Here is a 23,182-nt window from a genome sequence, read left to right as displayed (position 1 = left end):
CATTCACATTGAGAAAATTCTAATACCTTGGGTGGAAGGTACCTTTCTTCTTTAATTGGCCTGAAACAGACATGTTAATTTTCTAGAAAGTTTGGAATGTAAATCTAGTACTAAACTTTCCTCCTTGTTGTAGCCGCCCGTTTCACCACCTCTGGGGTGGTAGGGAGTTGCTACACAATCACTCTTGTGCCCCATGACTGACTTTCTAACCTCTCTCTTTGGTTCAGGAAAACAGATGAAGTGACAGATCTGCCCACGGGCATGGATGGTACACTGAGGTATAGTGGTCAAATCCCTCCCGGACACGAGGCCCCCTCCTCTCTCCAGCAGATTGTTAAACCATTTATAAACCATGCTGTAGGTGATTTTTACCATCTTCTTGGTATTTCAAATTGCAATTAAACCTTATTGTAGTCATGATAGTCTTATTGGATTATACATATAGTCACTTTTTGTGAAATTTTAAAAGTTTTCTAGAAGAGTATCTAAGACAAGAATTTGCATATTGAGTATCTCAATTTACCTGTAAAGCCCTAACGCCAATAACTTGTCCCACTGATCACTGCAGTCTAAATAGAGTAGGTTCCACGAACATTAAACACCCTGTGCTATGCAGAACACTCTTGATATAATGACATATAAACAAAGTGTCAGTATAAATTTTCTAATTTTCTTAAATCAGGGTGAAATATAACTGAAGGTTAATAGTGGGTATCTGTAGGAAGTGAAATTATAAGTGAATTCTAACTTCTTATACTTTTCTGATTTTACATATCATCTACAAAAAAACATATATTTCTTTTATAAATAAAGCAGTGTTAGCAAGAATATTAAGCTTTATCTATACATTTATTATGCTTGTAGTATCATGGTCATACTGTGATAGTTACTTTTTTCTAATTTGTAATCAATAAGAAAGTCAAATGAACAGAACACTCTGCTCTTTATTTTAAAAGTAATCAAGAAATATGTAAAATTTTACTACAATAAGTGAAAAACTAATTCCATAGTCATATTCAGACAATAAGAGAAAAGAATCATTTTTACCTAGGAAGGCAGTCTGTTGTCAGAGGGCCTAGAGTGTGAATGATAGATCTGCCTCTGACTGCCCAGGGATGGTTACATCACCTCCTGTGTCTCAGTGTTCTCAACTGCAAAACGGAGATGATAATGTCTAGGTCACAGGGCTCTGAAGGCACCCAGGATAGGTTGTGACACAGAAGAGCCATCCAATAAATGTCCACTTACTCATTCAAAAAGCTTACTACAGGCCTTCTCTGTGTTAGCACTTGCAAAGAAGAGGAAAAAATAAAATAGAAAATAAAGACTTAGTGTCTTCCCTCAAAGAGCTTCTGATCCAGAGAAGCAGATAAGGAATAGAACATTTATGATGCAATAGGGAAGAATTTGAAGTCCTAGGAATATTTATTAAATATTTTAAAATTCTAACAAAAAATTTCTACCATGGAGTTCCTGTTTCTCCAGGTTACAGAAACTGAATCTCAGTCAAATTGGGATTCTGCCATTTCTCAGGGATGGGTTGGGAGGGTGTGAACATCAGGTCCAGGTATTTACTGAGCTGTCCTCCAACTGGTCTTCAGGAGTTGGTCCATGTAGGACACTGCTGATTCTGTCCATGTTCTCTATCTAAAGTACCTTGGGGCCCAAACCTCTTTAACTCCCTTGCCCCTTTACAGTACATGGGACAATCTGGTGTTTCCCATACCACACTGGGTCCCAGGAAATGTAGCAGGGCCATGCTGAGTCCTTCACCACCTCCATGCTCCTCTCAGAGCACAGGCTGTCAGCCTCTGCTCCCATGCCATGCCACACTCTATGGAACCTCTGCGAGCTCCCTCAGTCCTGTGTACCTGGGTACTCTGTGCCACCATGTCCACTCTGGGTTCTTCCCACCTTGCTGAGCTCTATCCAGGAAAGGAAACATGGGCTCCCTCTGGGCTCAGATTCTGCACATCTCTGGGGGATTTCTGCCACTCTCCTTACTCCTGTGCTGAGCTCAGGTAAAGGACCAAGAGGACCAGGCAAAGAGCCTTGCACCTTTGTCAGAGGCCCACAGTGTCTATAAACCCCTTGCTTCCTCCAGTCCAGAGAGCTTTCTCTCTTATTCTGGAGCATGGGAGCTTTACTTGCTCAGCATGTCTTCTCGTGGTGATTGGTTTATCTATGTCCATGTACCTTCTCACTCCCTGAAGGGGCCAGACTTTTGAATGTTAAAATCCAAGAAAAGACTGTGTCATTTCATCCTCCTTCATGCATCAAAGATGAAATATCAAAGCTGAGTCTGGGGTGACAAATAAAAGCTATCGGGTAATAATTTAAAACTCTTATCCCACCACATAACACAGGGGCCAAAATAGTTCCAAGGGAGAGAGATCCTAACTGAGCTGGGATAACCAGGAAAGGCTTCACCGTGAAAGTGCAGCCAGAGCTAAGTCTATGTGGATGAGTCAGGGCTCAGCTACACAGTCAGACGAGGGGGGAAGGTCATTCCGCATAGAGGGAACAACATGTGCAAAGTGACACTGTTACATGAGTCAGGATTTAATTTTATCTCTCACAATTGCCTATGCCATATAAATCACATCTCATTTTGAGAATGGAATAACCACAGACAAAATTGTTTGAGCTGGAAGTTACTTTAGGAATCATCTAATCTAATCTTTGCATATAACTGACAAGAACATTGAGGCCCAAAATGATGACTCTTAATCCAATGTTCAAAAACAAATGAGACTAAGGGACGAGGGGAAGATGGCGGAAGAGTAAGACGCGGAGATCACCTTCCTCCCCACAGATACACCAGAAATACATCTACACGTGGAACAACTCCTACAGAACACCTACTGAACGCTGGTAGAAGACCTCAGACCTCCCAAAAGGCAAGAAACTCCCCATGTACCTGGGTAGGGCAAAAGAAAAAAGAATAAACAGAGACAAAAGGATAGGGACGGGACCTGCACCAGTGGGAGGGAGCTGTGAAGGAGGAAAGGTTTCCACACACTAGAAGCCCCTTTGCGGGTGCAGACTGCGGGTGGCGGAGGGGGGTAGCTTCGGAGCCAAGGAGGAGAGCACAGCAACAGGGGTGCGGAAGACAAAGCGGGGAGATTCCCGCACAGAGGATCGGTGCCGACCAGCACTCACCAGGCCGAGAGGCTTGTCTGCTCACCCTCCAGGGCGAGCGAGGCTGGGAGCTGAGGCTCCGGCTTGGGTCAGAGTGCCGGGAGAGGACTGGGGTTGGCGGCATGAACACAACCTGCAGGCGGTTAGTGCGCCACAGCTAGCTGGGAGGGAGTCCGGGGAAAAGTCTGGACCTGCCGAAGAGGCGAGAGACTTTTTATACCCTCTTTGTTTCCTGGTGCTCGAGGAGAGGGGGTTAAGAGCCCTGCTTAAAGGAGCTCCAGAGACGGGCGCGAGCCGCGGCTAAAAGCGCGGACCCCAGAGACGTGCATGAGACGCTAAGGCTGCTGCTGACGCCACCAAGAAGCCTGTGTGCGAGTACAGGTCACTATCCACACCCCACTTCCGGGGAGGCTGTGCAGCCCGCCACTGCCAGGGTCCCGGGATTCAGGGACAACTTCCCCGGGAGAACGCACGGCGCGCCTCAGGCTGCTGCAATGTCCCGCCGGCCTCTACCGTCGCAGGCCCGCCCCGCACTCCGTGCCCCTCCCTCCCCCGGCCTGAGTGAGCCAGAGTCCCCGAAGCAGCTGCTCCTTTAACCCCGTCCTGTCTGAGTGAAAAACAGATGCCCTCCAGCAACCTACACGCAGAGGCGGGGCCAAATCCAAAGATGAGCCCCGGGAGCTGTGAGAACAAAGAAGAGAAAGGGAAATCTCTCCAGGCAGCCTCAGAAGCAGCGGATTAAAGCTCCACAATCAACTTGATGTACCCTGCATCAGTGGAATACATGAATAGACAACGAATCATCCCAAATTGAGGAGGTGGACTTTGAGAGCAATATTTATGATTTTTTTCCCCTTTTCCTCTTTTTGTGAGTCTGTATGTGTATGCTTCTGTGTGAGATTTTGTCTGTATAGCTTTGCTTCCACCATTTGTCTTAGGGTTCTATCCATTCGATTTTTGTTTGTTTGTCTGTTTTAATTGTTTTTTCTTAATAATTATTCTTTATTTTAATAACTTTACTATATTTTATCTTACTTTATTTTACTTTACTTTATCTTCTTTCTTTCTTTTTTTACTTCCCTCCTTCCTTCCTTCCTCCCTCCCTCCCTCATTTCTTTCTTTCTACTTCTACTAATTCTTTCTTTCTACTTTTTCTCCCTTTTATTCTGAGCCGTGTGGATGAAAGGCTCGTGGTGCTGCAGCCAGGAGTCAGTGCTGTGCCACTGAGGTGGGAGAGCCAACTTCAGGACACTGGTCCACAAGAGACCTCCCAGCTCCACATAATATCAAACAGCGAAAATCTCCCAGAGATCTCCATCTCAACACCAGTACCCAGCTTCACTCAACGACCAGCAAGCTACAGTGCTGGACACCCTATGCCAAACAACTAGCAAGACAGGAACACAACCCCACCCATTAGCAGAGAGGCGGCCTAAAATCATAATAAGGCCACAGACACCCCAAAACACACCACCAGATGTGGACCTGCCCACCAGAAAGAAGAGATCCAGCCTCATCCACCACAACACAGGCACTAGTCCCCTCCACCAGGAACCCTACACAACCCACTGAACCAACCTTAGCCACTGGGGACAGACACCAAAAACAACGGGAACTACAAACCTGCGGCCTGCAAAAAGGAGACCCCAAACACAGTAAGATAAGCAAAATGAGAAGACAGAAAAACACACAGCAGATGAAGGAGCAAGATAAAAACCCACCAGACCTAACAAATGAAGAGGAACTAGGGAGTCTGCCTGAAAAAGAATTCAGAATAATGATAGTAAAGATGATCCAAAATCTTGTAAATAGAATAGACAAAATGCAAGAAACAGTTAACAAGGACCTAGAAGAAATAAAGAGGAAACAAACAACAATGAACAACACAATAAATGAAATTAAAAATACTCTAGATGGGATCAATAGCAGAATAACTGAGGCAGAAGAACGGATAAGTGACCTGGAAGATAAAATAGTGGAAATAACTACTGCAGAGCAGAATAAAGAAAAAAGAATGAAAAGAACTGAGGATAGTCTCAGAGACCTCTGGGACAACATTAAATGCACCAACATTCGAATTATAGGGGTTCCAGAAGAAGAAGAGAAAAAGAAAGGGACTGAGAAAATATTTGAAGAGATTATAGTTGAAAACTTCCCTAATATGGGAAAGGAAATAGTTAATCAAGTCCAGGAAGCACAGAGAGTCCCATACAGGATAAATCCAAGGAGAAATACACCAAGACACATATTAATCAAACTGTCAAAAATTAAATACAAAGAAAACATTAAAAGCAGCAAGGGAAAAACAACAAATAACACACAAGGGAATCCCCATAAGGTTAACAGCTGATCTTTCAGCAGAAACTCTGCAAGCCAGAAGGGACTGGCAGGACATATTTAAAGTGATGAAGGAGAAAAACCTGCAACCAAGATTACTCTACCCAGCAAGGATCTCATTCAGATTTGATGGAGAAATTAAAACCTTTACAGACAAGCAAAAGCTGAGAGAGTTCAGCACCACCAAACCAGCTTTACAACAAATTGTAAAGGAACTTCTCTAGGCAAGAAACACAAGAGAAGGAAAAGACCTACAATAACAAACCCAAAACAAGAAAATGGGAATAGGAACATACATGTCGATAATTACCTTCAATGTAAATTGACTAAATGCTCCCACCAAAAGACACAGATAGGCTGAATGGATACAAAAACAACACCCATATACATGCTGTCTACAAGAGACCCACTTCAGACCTAGAGACACATACAGACTGAAAGTAAGGTAATGGAAAAAGATATTCCATGCAAATGGAAACCAAAAGAAAGCTGGAGTAGCAATTCTCATATCAGACAAAATAGACTTTAAAATAAAGACTATTAGAAGAGACAAAGAAGGACACTACATAATGATCAAGGGATCGATCCAAGAAGAGGATATAACAATTGTAAATATTTATGCACCCAACATAGGAGCACCTCAATACATAAGGCAAATACTAACAGCCATAAAAGGGGAAATCGACAGTAACACATTCATAGTAGGGGACTTAAACACCCCACTTTCATCAATGGACAGATCATCCAAAATGAAAATAAATAAGGAGACACAAGCTTTAAATGATACATTAAACAAGATGGACTTAATTGACATTTATAGGAAATTCCATCCAAAAACAACAGAATACACATTTTTCTCAAGGGCTCATGGAACATTCTCCAGGATAGATCATACCTTGGGTCCCAAATGAAAGCTTGGTAAATTTAAGAAAATTGAAATTGTATCAAGTATCTTTTCCAACCACAATGCTATGAGACTAGATATCAATTACAGGAAAAGACCTGTAAAAAATACAAACACATGGAGGCTAAACAATACACTACTTAATAACAAAGTGATCACTGAAGAAGTCAAAGAGGAAATAAAAAAATACCGAGAAACAAATGACAATGGAGACACGATGACCTAAAGCCTATGGGCTGCAGCAAAAGCAGTTCTAAGAGGGAAGTTTATAGCAATACAATCCTACCTTAAGAAACAGGAAACATCTCGAATAAACAACCTAAACTTGCACCTAAAGCAATTAGAGAAAGAAGAACAAAACACCCCAAAGTTAGCAGAAGGAAAGAAATCCTAAAAATCAGATCAGAAATAAATGAAAGAGAAATGAAGGAAACGAAACAAAGACCAATAAAACTAAAAGCTGGTTCTTTGAGAAAATAAACAAAATTGATAAACCATTAGCCAGACTCATCAAGAAAAAAAGGGAGAAGACTCAAATCAATAGAATTAGAAATGAAAAAGGAGAAGTAACAACTGACACTGCAGAAATACAAAAGATCATGAGAGATTACTACAAGCAACTCTATGCCAATAAAATGGACAACCTGGAAGAAATGGACAAATTCCTAGAAATGCACAACCTGCCAAGACTGAATCAGGAAGAAATAGAAAATATGAACAGACCAATCACAAGCACTGAAATTGAAACTGTGATTAAAAATCTTCCAACAAACGAAAGCCCAGGACCAGATGGCTTCACAGGCGAATTCTATCAAACATTTAGAGAAGAGCTAACACCTATCATTCTCAAACTCTTCCAAAATAGAGCAGAGGGAGGAACACTCCCAAACTCATCCTACGAGGCCACCATCACCTTGATACCAAAACCAGACAAGGATGTCACAAAGAAAGAAAACTACAGGCCAATATCACTGATGAACATAGATGCAAAAATCCTCAACAAAATACTAGCAAACAGAATCCAACAGCACATTAAAAGGATCATACACCATGATGAAGTACGGTTTATTCCAGGAATGTAAGGAGTCTTCAATATACACAAATCAATCAACGTGATAAACCATATTAACAAATTGAAGGAGAAAAACCATATGATCATCTCAATAGATGCAGAGAAAGCTTTTGAGAAAATTCAACACCCATTTATGATAAAAACCCTGCAGAAAGTACGCATAGAGGGAACTTTCCTCAACATAATAAAGGCCATATATTACAAACCCACAGCCAACATCATCCTCAATGGTGAAAAACTGAAAGCATTTCCACTAAGATCAGGAACAAGACAAGGTTGCCCACTCTCACCACTCTTATTCAACATAGTTTTGGAAGTTTTAGCCACAGCAATCAGAGAAGAAAAGGAAATAAAAGGAATCCAAATCGGAATAGAAGAAGTAAAGCTGTCACTGTTTGCAGATGACATGATACTATACATAGAGAATACTAAAGATGCTACCAGAAAACTACTAGAGCTAATCAATGAATTTGGTAAAGTAGCAGGATACAAAATTAATGCACAGAAATCTCTGGCATTCCTATACACTAATGATATAAAATCTGAAAGTGAAATCAAGAAAACACCCCCATTTACCACTGCAAAAAAAAGAATATCTAGGAATAAACCTACTGAAGGAGACAAGAGACCTGTATGCAGAAAACTGTAAGACACTGATGAAAGCAATTAAAGATGATATAAATAGATGGAGAGATATACCATGTTCTTGGAGTGGAAGAATCAACATTGTGAAAATGACTCTACTACCCAAAGCAATCTACAGATTCAATGCAATCCCTATCAAACTACCACTGGCATTTTTCACAGAACTAGAGCAAAAAATTTCACAATTTGTATGGAAACACAAAAGACCCCGAATAGCCAAAGCAATCTTGAGAATGAAAAACGGAGCTGGAGGAATCAGGCTCCCTGACTTCAGACTATACTACAAGCTACAGTAATCAAGACAGTATGGTACTGGCACAAAAACAGAAAGATACATCAATGGAACAGGATAGAAAGCCCAGAGATAAACCCACGCACATATGGTTACCTTATCTTTGATAAAGGAGGCAGGAATGTACAGTGGAGAAAGGACAGCCTCTTCACTAAGTGGTGCTGGGAAAACTGGACAGGTACATGTAAAAGTATGAGATTAGATCACTCCCTAACACCATACACAGAAATAAGCTCAAAATGGATTAAAGACCTAAATGTAACGCCAGACACTATCAAACTCTTAGAGGAAAACATAGGCAGAACACTCTATGACATAAATCACAGCAAGATCCTTTTTGACCCACCTCCTAGAGAAATGGAAATAAAAACAAAAAATAAACAAATGGGACCTAATGAAACTTCAAAGCTTTTGCACAGCAAAGGAAACCATAAAGAAGACCAAAAGACAACGCTCAGGATGGGAGAAAATATTTGCAAATGAAGCAACTGACAAAGGATTAATCTCCAAAATTTACAAGCAGCTCATGCAGCTCAATAACCAAAAAACAAACAACCCAATCCAGAAATGGGCAGAAGATCTAAATAGACATTTCTGCAAAGAAGATATACAGACTGCCAACAAACACATGAAAGAATGCTCAACATCATTAATCATTAGAGAAATGCAAATCAAAACTACAATAAGATATCATCTCACACCAGTCAGAATGGCCATCATCACAAAAATCTAGAAATAATAAATGCTGGAGAGGGTGTGGAGAAAAGGGAACACTCTTGCACTGCTGGTGGGAATGTGAATTGGTACATCCACTATGGAGAACAGTATGGAGGTTCCTCAGAAAACTACAAATAGAACTACCATATGACCCAGAAATCCCACTACTGGGCATATACCCTGAGAAAAACCATAATTCAAAAAGAGTCATGTACCAAAATGTTCACTGCAGCTCTATTTACAATAGCCAGGAGATGGAAACAACCTAAGTGTTCATCATCGGATGAATAGATAAAGAAGATGTGGCACATATATACAATGGAATATTACTCAGCCATAAAAAGAAACGAAATTGAGCTATTTGTAATGAGGTAGGTAGACCTAGAGTCTGTCATACAGAGTGAAGTAAGTCAGAAAGAGAAAGACAAATACCGTACGCTAACACATATATATGGAATTTAAGAAAAAAAAATGTCATGAAGAACCTAGGGGTAAGAAGGGAATAAAGACACAGACCTACTAGAGAATGGACTTGAGGATATGGGGAGGGGAAGGATAAGCTATGACAAAGCGAGAGAGAGGCATGGACATATATACTCTATCTAGCTAGTGGGAAGCAGCCGCATAGCACAGGGAGATCAGCTTGGTGCTTTGTGACCGCCTGGAGGGGTGGGATAGGGAGGGTGGGAGGGAGAGAGACTCAAGAGGGAAAAGATATGGGAACATGTGTATATGTATACCTGATTCAGTTTGTTATAAAGCAGAAAGTAACATACCATTGTAAAGCAATTATACTCCAATAAAGATGTTAAAAAAAAAAAATGAGACTAAATTCAACCTCCCACCGACAGCAGGAACTCTTATCCTCAATTTACCTTCCCAACCATCTCCCCTGAACCAAAATTAAGCATCAGTTATGTCAATACTTATAAGAAGCTTGGCAGTGAGTTCTCCTTTATCAGGGTTGGGGAAAAAAAGTTATTCTCCAATAATAGTATTGATGCTTCTAAAAGATAACGTCCTGGCTTGTAGAAAATTATCACAATAAGATAATTTATAGAGAACATATTATATGCTTATGTCAGAGTGCTGTACTTATATTAGCACCCTTAATATTTATATCTCCAAAGCATGTACTATTATTTATACCAATATTTATACTAATTTTACAGATGAGGAAACTGAGGTAAAGAAAGTTAAGGAACTTGTCCCTAGGCTAGTAAGTGGTAGGCAGGTAGTGGATAGTAAAACTCTAATATCCATGCTTTTAACCACTACAATACCACATTTCTCTTCATGCTATTATTCAGCATGCAAATATATTATAAATATACTTGCACAAATGCACAAGTACACATATACAAGCCTTTTCATTGCAGTAGGGTTTGTTTTTTAAAAGACTAGAAATAACCTAAATACCTATTAGTAGGGAGCTAATTTAATAAATTACAGCATATCTTCATCATATGGCCAGTAAAAAGAATGGGATAAAGCTGTATGTGCTGATATGGACCAATTTCCAAGAAACAAGACATAAGTTAAAAGTAAAAAATAAGAATAAAAACAAGGTATATATAGTATTGTCTATTTGGGTTTTTGTACGGGGGACTATATAAATAATATTTAAGTTTGATTATATAGGGAGTGTTTCCATAGGGCACTACCAAGAAATTAGTAGTGGTTGCCTCTGAGAAAAAGAGAGACAAAGGAACTGGGATTGTAGGATGGGAAGGAAATTTGTTTTTCACCACACACCTTTTGTAATGCTTGCATTTTTACCATGTGCAAATAAGATTTATTCAGATTCTACAAACTAATTGCATTTTTTAAATTATCAATAATGGAATTTTTTTAATCCTAAAATAACTATTCAAGCTTAAGTTTTTAAACACTCAAATTATCATGTTTGTATTTACCTACAAAACAGCTCTTTGAAAAGACCAGCGTTCTTAACTCCTTGCCAGGATATTGATTCATTTCTGACTCACAAAAGAAAAATAAAGAAATAACCAGATGTGTAACTAGCCTGATGCCAGTTGGTATGTGGGAGCTTAGGGCAAGGGATGTGGGTAGGGAATGAAGGGAAGGGAAGGGAGAGAAGGGGAGGGGGAGGAGAGAAGTCACCAACGACGTAATTCCTAGTGCTGCTAAGATCCCAGCATTATGATGTTCCATCTCTATCGTTCATGACAGAGACTCAAACTTCAGAATGCATGATTTACAAGACATAAAAATACCCTTCCAAATGGACTCTTAGAAAACCACATGCCACCATCAATACCCACAAATCATGCTTAGAGACTGGCCCTCATGTAAGATGCTCCAACTTCTTTCTTTCCACACTGTTTTCTTGTATGTTTATTTCATTTTGTTCCATATCTACTGACTAGATTTTTACAAGCTCAATCAAGTGTTCATGAAATTTCACCTCTGTTTTTAACACCCATCAAGTCCCCCTTACTTAAGAGGATATGTGCTTGGGTAGAGGTTGGAGTGCCCTGAGGGAGAAGGGGGCTTCTCCCCTTCTTGTTATGGACTGAATGCTTGTGTCCCCCCAAAATTCATGTATTGAAGTCCTAACCTCCGATGTGGTAATATTTGGAAATGGAGCCTGTGGGAGGTAATTAGGTTTAGATTAGGTCATAAGGGTGGAGCGATGTGATGGGATTAATGCCTGTATAATAAGAGCCACCCACCAGAGAGGTCTCTCTCTCTCTCTCTCTCTCTCTCTCTCTCTCTGAGGACACAGTGAGAAAGTGGAATAGTTTCCTCATGGTACAAATAGTTATTTCAGCTAAAATGTAGTGCAATGGTTTCAGGCAAATCTCACACAAGAAGAAACTGTTCTATGTTTCTGGCCTGAAGATCACTGTTTTATTTTTTTTTAATTTTTTTAACATCTTTATTGGAGTGTAATTGCTTTATAATGTTGTGTTAGTTTCTGCTGTATAACAAAGTGAATCAGCTATATGTATACATATATGTCCTCCCTCTTGAGCCTCCCTCCCACCCTCCTATACCACCCCTCTAGGTGGTCACAAAGCACCGAGCTGATCTCCCTGTGTTATGCGGCTGCTTCCCACTAGCTATCTATTTTACATTTGGCAGTGTATATATGTCCATGCCACTCTCTCACTTCATCCCAGCTTACCCTTCCCCCTCCCCGTGTCCTCAAGTCCGTTCTCTACGTCTGTGTTGAAGGTCACTTTAGAATAGACAATCAAGTGTCCAGAGATCAAAGTGTACTATTCCTCAGAGAGCCTATTAAACAGGAAAAAATAAGTTGTTGAACTGTCATAGACAATGCACATCCAAATAAATACAACTAGCAAAACATTTATACCATTTAGGGTAATTTAGTTAGGAGAAAGGAATTCAATACTAATAAAATAAATACCTACAAACATGAAGATGCTCAATGCAATGTTATCTATAATACACATCTATATTTCTAAAATATAAGCTATCTAAGGGGCCAATAGTAGAAGTTAGCAAATTAAGATAGATAATATGAAATATTATGCAATCATTTAAAATAGCAATTGTTAATATGATAAAAAATCGGGAATTTTAATGTTGAGAAACAGAATGTTACATTAAAAAAAGCGTAATAGGGTTTCCCTGGTGGCGCAGTGGTTGAGAGTCTGCCTGCCAATGCAGGGGACACGGGTTCGTGCCCTGGTCCGGGAAGATCCCATATGCCGCCGGAGCGGCTGGGCCCGTGAGCCATGGCTGCTGAGCCTGCGCGTCTGGAGCCTGTGCTCCGCAACGGGAGAGGCCACAGCAGTGAGAGGCCCACGTAACGCAAAAAAAAGAAAAAAGCATAATATAAAATAGTGTGGTTATAAATATCATAAAACACATAGGCCTATGAAAAGAACTATAGAGACTATTATGCAAAAATATGTATCATTGAATGGGGAAATGTGATTATGAATTGCTTTTAAATGTGTGTTTATATCGTTGTTGACCTTTATTAAAAATCACAGGGATTTATGATTCAAAGGTTTGTAAGTGTAATCTAAATACAAAGGGAAAAATAGCCAACTTTCCAAAATACAACAAGCTTCAATTATTGAACTTGATATTTATCTCTTTCCATTTTCTTTGTTTTAAAGAATTCATTGAATATTCTTATGGTACAGCAAATTCTCATGACATGGCATATGCTTTCAACTACAGAGACTGACTTCCTAAAACCCTGCTCCAAATTCTGTAGCTACTCATTACTCAGCTTCAGCAACCCATTATGGTAAGGATGGCTCCGAAGTTGTTTTCCTCACCAAAATGTTTGCTTTGATCATTGTCTTTTATTTACACAATGAGGGACTTGAGAGTCCAGGCCCAGAACCCAAGCCCCTTGTGTTATCATGAAATACCTCTTTATTCAGAAGGAAGATTATAAATTTCAGTCATTCTACTCCTTTTTAATATTTGCTTTTGTTGCCTAGAAGAAAGGAGAAGGATGTGTATTTTCACTTAATATTTATGACTTTTCATCATATGTTCTTTAGAGCAATATGTCTAGAGCAGGGATACTGAATAACACTGAAGATAGAATCAGTTCCAAATAGAAAGGCGACAATCTGACGAAAAGTTCTTTGACATTTTTCTTTACATTTTTATTCTCAGCCTTTTGCCTCAGGGTTCAGATTGGTGGTTTCCAACTCTGAAAAAGTAATCCTTGAACAACTGGGCCTATACTGAAAACAAACCATCCTGACCTAGGGCGTGGTTACCCAAAAAGAGACAAGCTACCCAGCGGACAGTGGATATTCAGTGCTGAGCCGGGGAAGGAAAAGGGCACCCAGACATCATCACTTCTTGCAAGACAGTTAAGGCAAGAAGCCAATTAGAGAAATAAGATGAAGTTCCAGTCCCCCTTAGCCTGTTTTCAACATAGATACTCAAAAGAAGCAGATTTAATGTGACAAACTCCCAAAAGAGAAAAAGTTCTTTTTAAAATTTTTGTTCACATGGAAATGAGACGGTGTTTCATTCACCTTGAAGGGATCATTTAACCCATGAAATAAACATGCAGGCACTTGCCCAGAGAATAAAGCAATCTGGCAGTGGGCTTAAAAGCAATCCATCCAAAAAGCAATACCTCTCTGCCTCTTTCCTCCACATGGCTCAAAATCTTCCCCTTTTGCCTGGTGAAACTCAATACTTTGAAAACTCTATTTCTTCTTCTTTTCCATAGTTTTTCTTCAGTTTGCGTTGAATGGGAATTGCTTTTATTCTCTTGACTTGGTCAATTAGTTGGCCTCTTGTGGAAGTAGAATGCATGCAAAACTGGAAATCTGAAAAATTGTGTTCAAGTCCCTATTCGGTCACTAACTATATAATTATTGACAAGCCAGATACTTCTTCAGACCTCTATTTCCTCTTCTGTAAGATAAGAAGGGTGGACTGCACAATTGCTAGGATACCATCAAACCCAAAATGTTCTGTAACTAAGAGGAAAAAATATAGATGGTGCCAAGAAATCCTGGAGGGAAAGAATACATCTTTAAAAGCAGACAAAAAGTACAGTAGAGGTGGGGAAAATCTTACATTTCATCTTCACCTGGTTTGATTTCTCAGAATTGAATTATCTCACGGAAGGGCACTACTCAGAGCTAAAAGACGTATAGATCCAAACAAAACTCTAAAAATAAAAGATGAACCTATGTTAGGAAGAGTTGACTGGGAGCCAGTGAAGAAATTCCTGCCAGAAGAATTTCTTACATTCTTTAAGACCAAAGCAAACAAGTAGGAAGGAGAAAGTTAGGTGCCCATTTCAGTGCAGTTTTTCTTCCTGGCAGATCACTTTTTAGGGATTAGGTTTCATTTCAACAGTTCTGCAGCCTGAAGGAAAAGTTATCCTGGGCCAATTTATTTTCTAAATCTGCATTGGTTTACCACCGTATAGGGCTAAATCATGAGCAAGTCAGAATTAAGGAATATGCAAACAAGGTACAATGAGAGTAAGAATAAGCATAATCCATAAATAATTCGCAAATCCCACACTATAAAACAGTTTCAGCTCCCTCCTTATTCACGAAACCTTTCCTCCTAGAAATGATAGTAAGTCACTAAATTTGCTGGTGTGACCTCTGTCCTTTCTCCTCCACCTCAGAACCAAGGTACTGAAAGCTAAAAGATGTCTTCTCACAAGCCATTTTGTATAGTAGTCAATTCTTTGGTAGCAAGCAATAGAAAATATCCATATTAGTCTGCTTGGGCTGCCACAACAAAATACCATTGACTGGGTGGCTTAAACAACAGGAATTTATTTCTCACAGTCTGGAGTCTGGGAAATCCAAGATCAAAGTGCTGGCCAATTCAGTTCCCAGATGAGGGCTCTCTTCCTCGCCTGCAGACAGTCACCTTCTCACTGTGCCCTCACATGGCAGAGAGAGAAAGGAAGCATGCTCTCAGGTATCTCTTCTTATGAAGACACTAATCTCATCATGAGGGCCTCACCTTTATGACTTCCTTGAAACCTAATTATCTCCCAAAGGCCCCATCTCCAAACACGATCACGTTGGAGGTTAGGGCATCAACATATGAATTTAGGGAGCACAATTCAGCTCAGAGAACTATATAACCTACAAAAGAAATGAGTTTCTTAAAGGATGTTGAATAGCTCACAGAATCAAAAAGAAATCTAGAGAACCAACAGGGTAGCTCATGGTGGGTAGGTAGCAGGAGTCAACAGTTAATTCATTCATGGTGTCAATACAAGAAGGAATTAGTTCCAACAAACTTTTCAATCTTTGAGTCTCTCCATGCAAGATTCAAACAAATCAAAGAGAATGTGATTATCCTAGCTTGAGTCCTGAGGCAGGGTAACTTGATTAATAGTTTTAAGGCCACATCACAGAATAGGGTGGGGGGAGGGGGGTAGGAACAGGGGGACTAATTCTCCAGAAAAGAGAGAAATGAACACAAGTAGCCAAAAAGCAACAAATATCCAGTGTTCTCTGTTAAGCAAAGACTTAGAAGAAACTTGGGTTTCAATGCTGGCTCAGCCACTCATTAACTGGTCATTTTAGGCAAATTTATTAGACTTTCTGAACCTCAGGTTTTGCATCGTTCGAATAGGAAAAGTAATATTTATCTAGTGGCAATAATGTGTTGGCTAAATAAGTTATTCACAGAGCAACTAATGTGTCCTAAATCCTCAGTAAATGTTAGATCCCTCCCTTCTCTCTCTTAAATATGGCAAGACAGCTACTGAGTCACTGTGTATGTCCGTGCACACATAGGTTACTTTTAAAATACAAAATAAAATACAACTTGTGCTATGTGGACATGTTATACTGTTACAAGTGTTCTGTATATTAGCCAACATCAAAGGGATAACAGACTTTGAGTCAGACTTAAATCCTCTAAGGTAAGAAGGTCAAGTTTTGACATTAGAGGCCTGGAGAATAAACAATCTCAGTGACAATACTGCTCATCACTTCTAAGAGCCAAAAATGAGCCTTCTGTTTGCTAAACACAAATGGACATGTTCCCCATTACGGTCTCCTGCCAAGTGGCTCGGATATGGGATTTTAACTGGATTTCTGGTCTTTGAACCCTTGAAATTATATGCAAAACTGAATGTGTGTGTGTGTATGTGTATATAGGTTGAAAACCAAAGAGAGGGCAAATAAACCCCTAGGAGCCACTCCAAAGAGCAACAGCCACTTTCAAAACTCTCTCCCCTTAAAAGAGTGGATATATGTATACATATAACTGAGTCACTTTGCTGTACAGCAAGAAGCTAACACAACGCTGTAAAGCAACTATACTCCAATAAAAATTAATTAAAAATAAAAACTAAAATTAAATAAAGCAGGATAAACTTCCCCCCAAAAAATAAATTAAAAATTGTAAAAAAAAATTCCCTTCCCTTTCAGATGGACTCAATATCCATCATCCTACAGTGTGTCCTACTAACATCTACAATAAAAGTAGCAACAAGTGTGTAACACACCAGAAAGTAAACAGCTGTGCCAGGGATAATGCTTATTAAGTTTAGCACTTTAGCACTGGAACTTTTTTCAATAAATATCTTCCCTGAAATCAAGTATGTAAAACAGATTTTATAGACAAATAGGTTTTACAGGCAGTTTACATCTTCACTCATTTACAGAAAAGACTTCTCTTGTTTTGCAGAAAACCTGAAGCACCTGTGAGGGTCCCTAGAGTCACTTAGAAGACTGTTTACATTGCTAAGATACTGGTGAGCAGCCCTTTTGCAGATGCACATTCTCCAAACTCAGCTGCAGCTTATCTCTAGCTGGCTTCCATCCCCTTCCCCACAAAGGCTGTCTCAAAATTTTCACTCAAGTCCTACCTACTCCCCACCCCCTCATTCCCTGGAGAGCATATGGACTCCTTCACGGGGAGGGTCAAGCCCAAACGATGGAATTGCTGAGACTTCTTTCCTCTAACGCTCTATATCCCCACTCGCTCTAAGCTCCTTCTCTATTATCTTGGTGTTTTCTCCACTTTAGGCATTCAAATATCACCTTCATAATTTTTGCCATATCATATTTTTGCCATATCTATACTAGTATTACTTAATAGTGTTCTTTATATCAATTCATTTTATTTACTTATGTACATTTAAACTTTTTTCACTAATACTTTTTTACGGAAAACTTAAACATATACAGAAATAGAGAATAACATAAGGAGCCCCTATGTACTCATGAGCTTCAACAATTATCAATCCATAACCAGTCATTTCTCCATTTATACCAACCTGCGTCCCAAATATTTTGAATCAAATCCCAGTCATCATACCATTGCATCAATAAATACTTTAGTATTTGCCTCTGAAAGGTAAGGGATTTCTTTAGACATACTTTTTTCTAAAATTAGCAGATCAGTAAAAAGGGCAGGTACAAAAGTACGAAAGTACGTAGTCCAGAGAGAAAAAAGAGCATCCAAAGTGAGAGAAGGGACTAGAAATGAGAGAGATAGGCAGAGAAAAGTAGGACAAAGGCTGGCCAGCAAAGACTCCAAAGACTGAGACCCGCCCCAGTGCCAGGAAAATGGTGGGTGTAGGTGAGGGTTCTGGTGCATGAAGTACTGGCAAATCTGGGGTAAATGGGAGTTCAGTTGGTGGATGGGAAGTACATCCAGGAATAAGGAGTTGGGGAACCAGTTCAGGCCTAGGGACTGATATGGGGTGCTAGATGAGTGACCCTGCAATTGAAGAAACACCAAAGAGAACAGAGAGGGGATGGAGACAGCAAAGGAGAAGAAAGTGGGAGCTGATAGAACAGTGAGGCTGGGAAAGGCACAGCTGGGGACTGAGATTAAAATGGGATACTAGTTTGAGGGAGGGTTTGTTATTAGGAAATGTACGGTAAGCTGGTCTTGAAAAGGGACACTGGGAGGGTTAAGAGAAGCACAGTTGAGGACTGGGTGGGGACAAAGGGACGAAAGCTGTATATTGGATAGGGGCTAAGGAGAGGTACAGGGTATGTGACTGTCCACCCTTAAATGGGTCATGATCTTGGCCTGAGGCAAGAGAACTTCTACACACCACCAATGAATTCCTATCTGTGAGACCCAGTGACCCTTAGTCCTCACTCTACTCATTTCTCTGCAGCATTTCACTCTCTTGATCACCATCTCCTTCCTTTGCATCTTTGAGTTCTATGACCCTCTAATTTTCTGTCTTTAGATTCTCACTCTACCTCTCAAAATCCTTGAGTCGGTCTTCCTTCTCTTCTATCTGCCCTTCAGAGGCAACGTTCACCAGGGTTATGTACCTCCCGATCAACCTTATCCATTCCCACATCTGTATATTGGTTCCCAAATATACATCTCTAGCTCTACCTACGATCTTGAACCTGGGATCCAAATTACTAACTGCCTATTGTATAACTGTCATCACATCGATGTGCTACGGATATCTTAAATTCCATGTATTTGAGAACAAACTAAATTTTTTAGCCCCAGAAATCTATTCTTCCTTCCAGTTTCCTGACCTTAGTCACAGTATCTCTAATCACCCATTTGCTAAATGAGAAACCCTGGAGTCAGTTTTGAGTCCTTCCTCTCCTTCTCCACCTGGAGTAGCCATGTTTGTTGCCACCAGCATCTTGTGATCATCCATTCCAAATCTGAGAAATTCCTCAAGCCCCCAAAAGTAGAAAAAGCAGAATGTCCCTTTCCCTGCCTCCCTTGCAGCCGGGATACAAGCTTTTGACCCATTGCGGAAACCAGAGCTGTACAGTATCACATTCATGAGGTTGAAGGTAGAGGTATGCAGTTTGGAGCAAGCAGTCGTGGAGGTTCTGGTATCCCATGCCCAGCATCAGAGTTTACCTGTGGTGTGATACACAGTGCCCAGTGGTGCCAACAGTGGACTCTTCACTATAGGGACCCCATGGTGTGGTGTGAGCATGGTTCCTGGCTGCATGGCCCCCAATCCTGACTCTTTGGATCTCTTGGAAATCCTGTGACCTAGGAAATATCTTTCCATAATTCTTTTTCTACTTCAGTTAGCTGAGGGTATTCCTTTGCATGCAACTAAGTGTGCTGACACCTAAGTTGCTCCACTTTCCCAAAATCAGTGACTAAGCTGTATCTCCTAGACTTACAGAGTGTTAATCTAATGTTACGTCCCTCCTTCCTATTCCCATTGCCTCTGTCTTGGTTCTGGCTTCATCAGCTACCTAGACTCCAGGCCCCCTTGCTTCAGCACACCTTGCAATATATATACCTTTGCTCACATCTCCTATGGAACTCATCACTCCATCATCTGTACCTTAAAGATACCTCCATTACAGCACCAACCCCACTCCTTTGGAGTCATTTGTTTAAATCATTGAATTAGTCTATCAGGAGGCTATTTAAAAACATACCACAGACTGGGCAGCTTATAAACAACAGAAATTTATTTCTCATAGTTCTGGCAGCTAGAACTCTGAGATCAAGGTGCCAGCATGGTTGGGCGAGGGCCCCCTTCTGGGTTGCAGGCTTCTTGTTATATCCTCACATGGGCCAAAGACTGAAAGAGCTCTATGGATCTCTTTTAAAAGAGCACTAATCCCATTCAGAGGGTTGAAAATTTTAGAAAATACATGAACTCATGAACAAATTCTGTTTTTACTGGACCTAGACTGTTTCCCCTCCCCCAATCCCTACCTTTTTTCATTTAGCAAAAGCCTACCTAGCTTTCAATATCCACCACAAATTGCACCCCTTTTACAAAGCCTTTCTTACTACCCCCAGTCAGAATTGATCATTCTTTCCTCTGGATTCCCAAAGCTCTTTGTTGATAGCTGATAAAGAACTCATCACAAGGCCCATGACTTGATTTATAGTTATTTACTTATTTATATGAGCATCTCTCTAATTAAACATATATTTATTGAGGACAAGGGCCTATAGTACTTTCCCTTATAATATACATAGTACCCATAATGGTTAATTTTGTGTCAACTTGGCTAGGCCACGGTACACAGATTTTTGGTCAAACACTAATCTATATGTTGCTGTGAAAGTATTTTTTAGATGAGATTAGTATTTAAATCAGTAAATTTTGAGAAAGGCAAATTACTTTCTATAATTTAGATGGGTCTCATCCAATAAGTTGAAAATGTTGATAGAAAAAAGACTGACCTCCCCCAATGAAGAGGGAAGGCAGCCTCCAGACTGCCTCAGACTTGAGCTGTAACATCAACTCTTCTCTGGGTCTCCAACCTGTCAGCCTACCCTGCATATTTTGGACCTGCCACTCTCCATAATCCAATTCCTTAAAATAAATCTAAATAGATTATGGCCAGATAGATAGACAGATGGAAAGATAGACTGATCAATCTGTAAGTGTGTGTGTGAGAGAGAGAGAGGGAGAGACCTTGAACAGGTTTGAACAGTGCAGGTCCATTTATATGTGGAGTTTTTTCAATAAATCCATACTACAGTACTACACTATCTGTAGTTGGTTAGATGTGGGACCTTGGATATAAAGAGCCAACTGTAAAGTTATACATGGATTTTTGACTGTGCAGGGTCTGTGCTCCTACCCACCCCCCATGTTGTTCAAGGGTTAACTGTATAGATACATACATACGTACATACGTACATACATACATAAATAATCTACCTATATCTATATATATATATGCTATATCATATATAGGATATCCTATTAATTCTGTTTGTCTGAGAACCTTGGTGAATACAGTATTTCTCCAGTGTGTGTCCTCCCATGGTAAGTGTTCAGTAACTGCTCCATGAATGGGTGAGCTGGAAGTGAACAGATGAAGTGAATAGGAGAAAATGAAAACTGCTGAACAATGTGAGGCAGTTGAGCACGGGGACAAGGAGAGTGGGGAGAGTCCCGGTGGGTGGAACACCATCCTGAGGGTGAGGCCTCACGAATCCCACCTCTTCTCCAGTTTTCCTAGGCAAGGCCCAGGGCAGACACTGCCTGTTCAGTAATAAAAGCAGTATGTGAGGCCAGAGATTCTTTTGGCTGAATCTCTAAGAGACCAGGGTTCAGACAGGGTAACAGTAAAGAAAGTCCCCAACAGTGAGTCAGTGCCCAGTAAATGCTGCTGCCTGACTAAAACAATGACACGATTCTTATCTAGGCTACACCTAAGTTCAGTGGCGGAGGCCAGCCATGAACCTCTGTCCTTTCGTACAGTGCTTCCCCTTTTGGCTCATCAAACCTGTTGTGATGCCTACATCTTCCTTCACACTTTCCCTGACAATGTTATTCCCAGAGCCCCTTATCTCTCAGCACCTTGCACCAGCTAGATGGCCTGTCAGCTCCTTTGAGTTTCCCAGCATTGCCCAGCCAGGGCTGCGTTTAAAAGCCATCTCACTCTCTAGTCTCTGCAAATACAGGAACTGTGTAAGCAGGTTTTTTAAAGGGGAAACTATAAAATGTGGACAGTAAATTATATCGCTGTTTTCCCCTCCCATTGAAAAATGGCAGGCTGCTAAGTGGTTTGGAGCTCAGTCAGAATTTCAGATTAAAGGGAGTCGAATCTAAACCTCACATTACTTCTAGAGCATGAAAAAGAAAGAAGCTTAAATAGCCCCCATAACTGACAGGGGAAAAGGGGGGTGACAGTCATTATTGCTATTTTTGTATTTGTAGATGGATGGAAGGTCTCTGGAGCTTTTTTAAGCCCAAGTATGCCCATTTTAAAGCAAGCCAATTTAAGAAAATCCAGGGTAGCAAAACAGATGAATTGGAACGTAGTTCTTCGTATCACAAAAGAATTCTTCACTCCAAAAGCAATTAAGACAATCTCTATGATTATTAATGGCTTAAAAGTCTACCACAAATGGGTATCTAATGATCCATCAGAAAAGTATTTCCCTTACTGAAGGTCCTGGTAATTATTTAGAGACTATAATGAGCCATATCCATGTTGCATTATTTAAAACCTGTATTTACTGGAAGCCTAAACTGAGCAAAGGGTTACCTACACATACACAAATGGCCTCTCTTGTCAGATTGAATCACAAAAGGAAAATTAAAAGTAAATAAAGAATGTAACATTAAGAACGAGATTACTTGAGATTCAAAATAATATCGTTATGCGCTCATTTTTACACAGCATTAACTTTAAACAAAACATTAAGTACCTAATATTATAGAAGCCTTGATTACACTATTTGTTCATTCCACAGATATTTTGATTAACTAACACCTCTAAAGCAATGTGCTATTCCCTAAAGTAGATACAAAATGAAGGTGATGTTTTCCCTCCAAGAAAGTTGAAGAAATATGCCATTCATATGAACCACTGAAGAAATAAGGTCAAAAATTATAGAGTGCCATGTGAAAGAAACAGATCGTAAGCAAAACAAGAATGGGGAGACCAATATGGGCTGAAGTGGTGAGAGATATGAAACTTGAGCTAGCTGCTGAAGAAGAGGTAGATGAGAGGAGGAAAGGCAAGAATTTGCCGGCTCTCAGGCCCTATTGTTCAGGCTCTCCCTGTTCTCGGGATTCACACTGAAAGGGTAGACTACAACTCCACAGTGTCCAAGTGACATTCAAACCTGTTTTAATGATGAATCTAGTCTGGAACTCACAGAGCAGTTTTCCTTCTTC

The 23,182-nt window shown here is 40.2% G+C and overlaps 1 long non-coding RNA gene across 1 annotated transcript in view; it reads right to left on the bottom strand.

Annotated features, from left to right (window-relative positions):
• The window catches only part of LOC111184207 (uncharacterized), a 230,592-nt gene that overhangs the window by 109,521 nt on the left and 97,889 nt on the right, over positions 1-23,182 (bottom strand). The gene's annotated exons all lie outside the window — the stretch shown is intronic.

The sequence above is a fragment of the Delphinapterus leucas genome, chromosome 3, assembly GCF_059928025.1.
Source record: "Delphinapterus leucas isolate spDelLeu-1000000601 "Yukka" chromosome 3, BTC_Dleu_Yukka2, whole genome shotgun sequence".
In the NCBI taxonomy this organism is placed as follows: domain Eukaryota; kingdom Metazoa; phylum Chordata; class Mammalia; order Artiodactyla; family Monodontidae; genus Delphinapterus; species Delphinapterus leucas.
The sequence above is the reverse complement of the archived record's forward strand: the minus strand, read 5'-3'. Positions and strand labels throughout refer to the sequence as shown.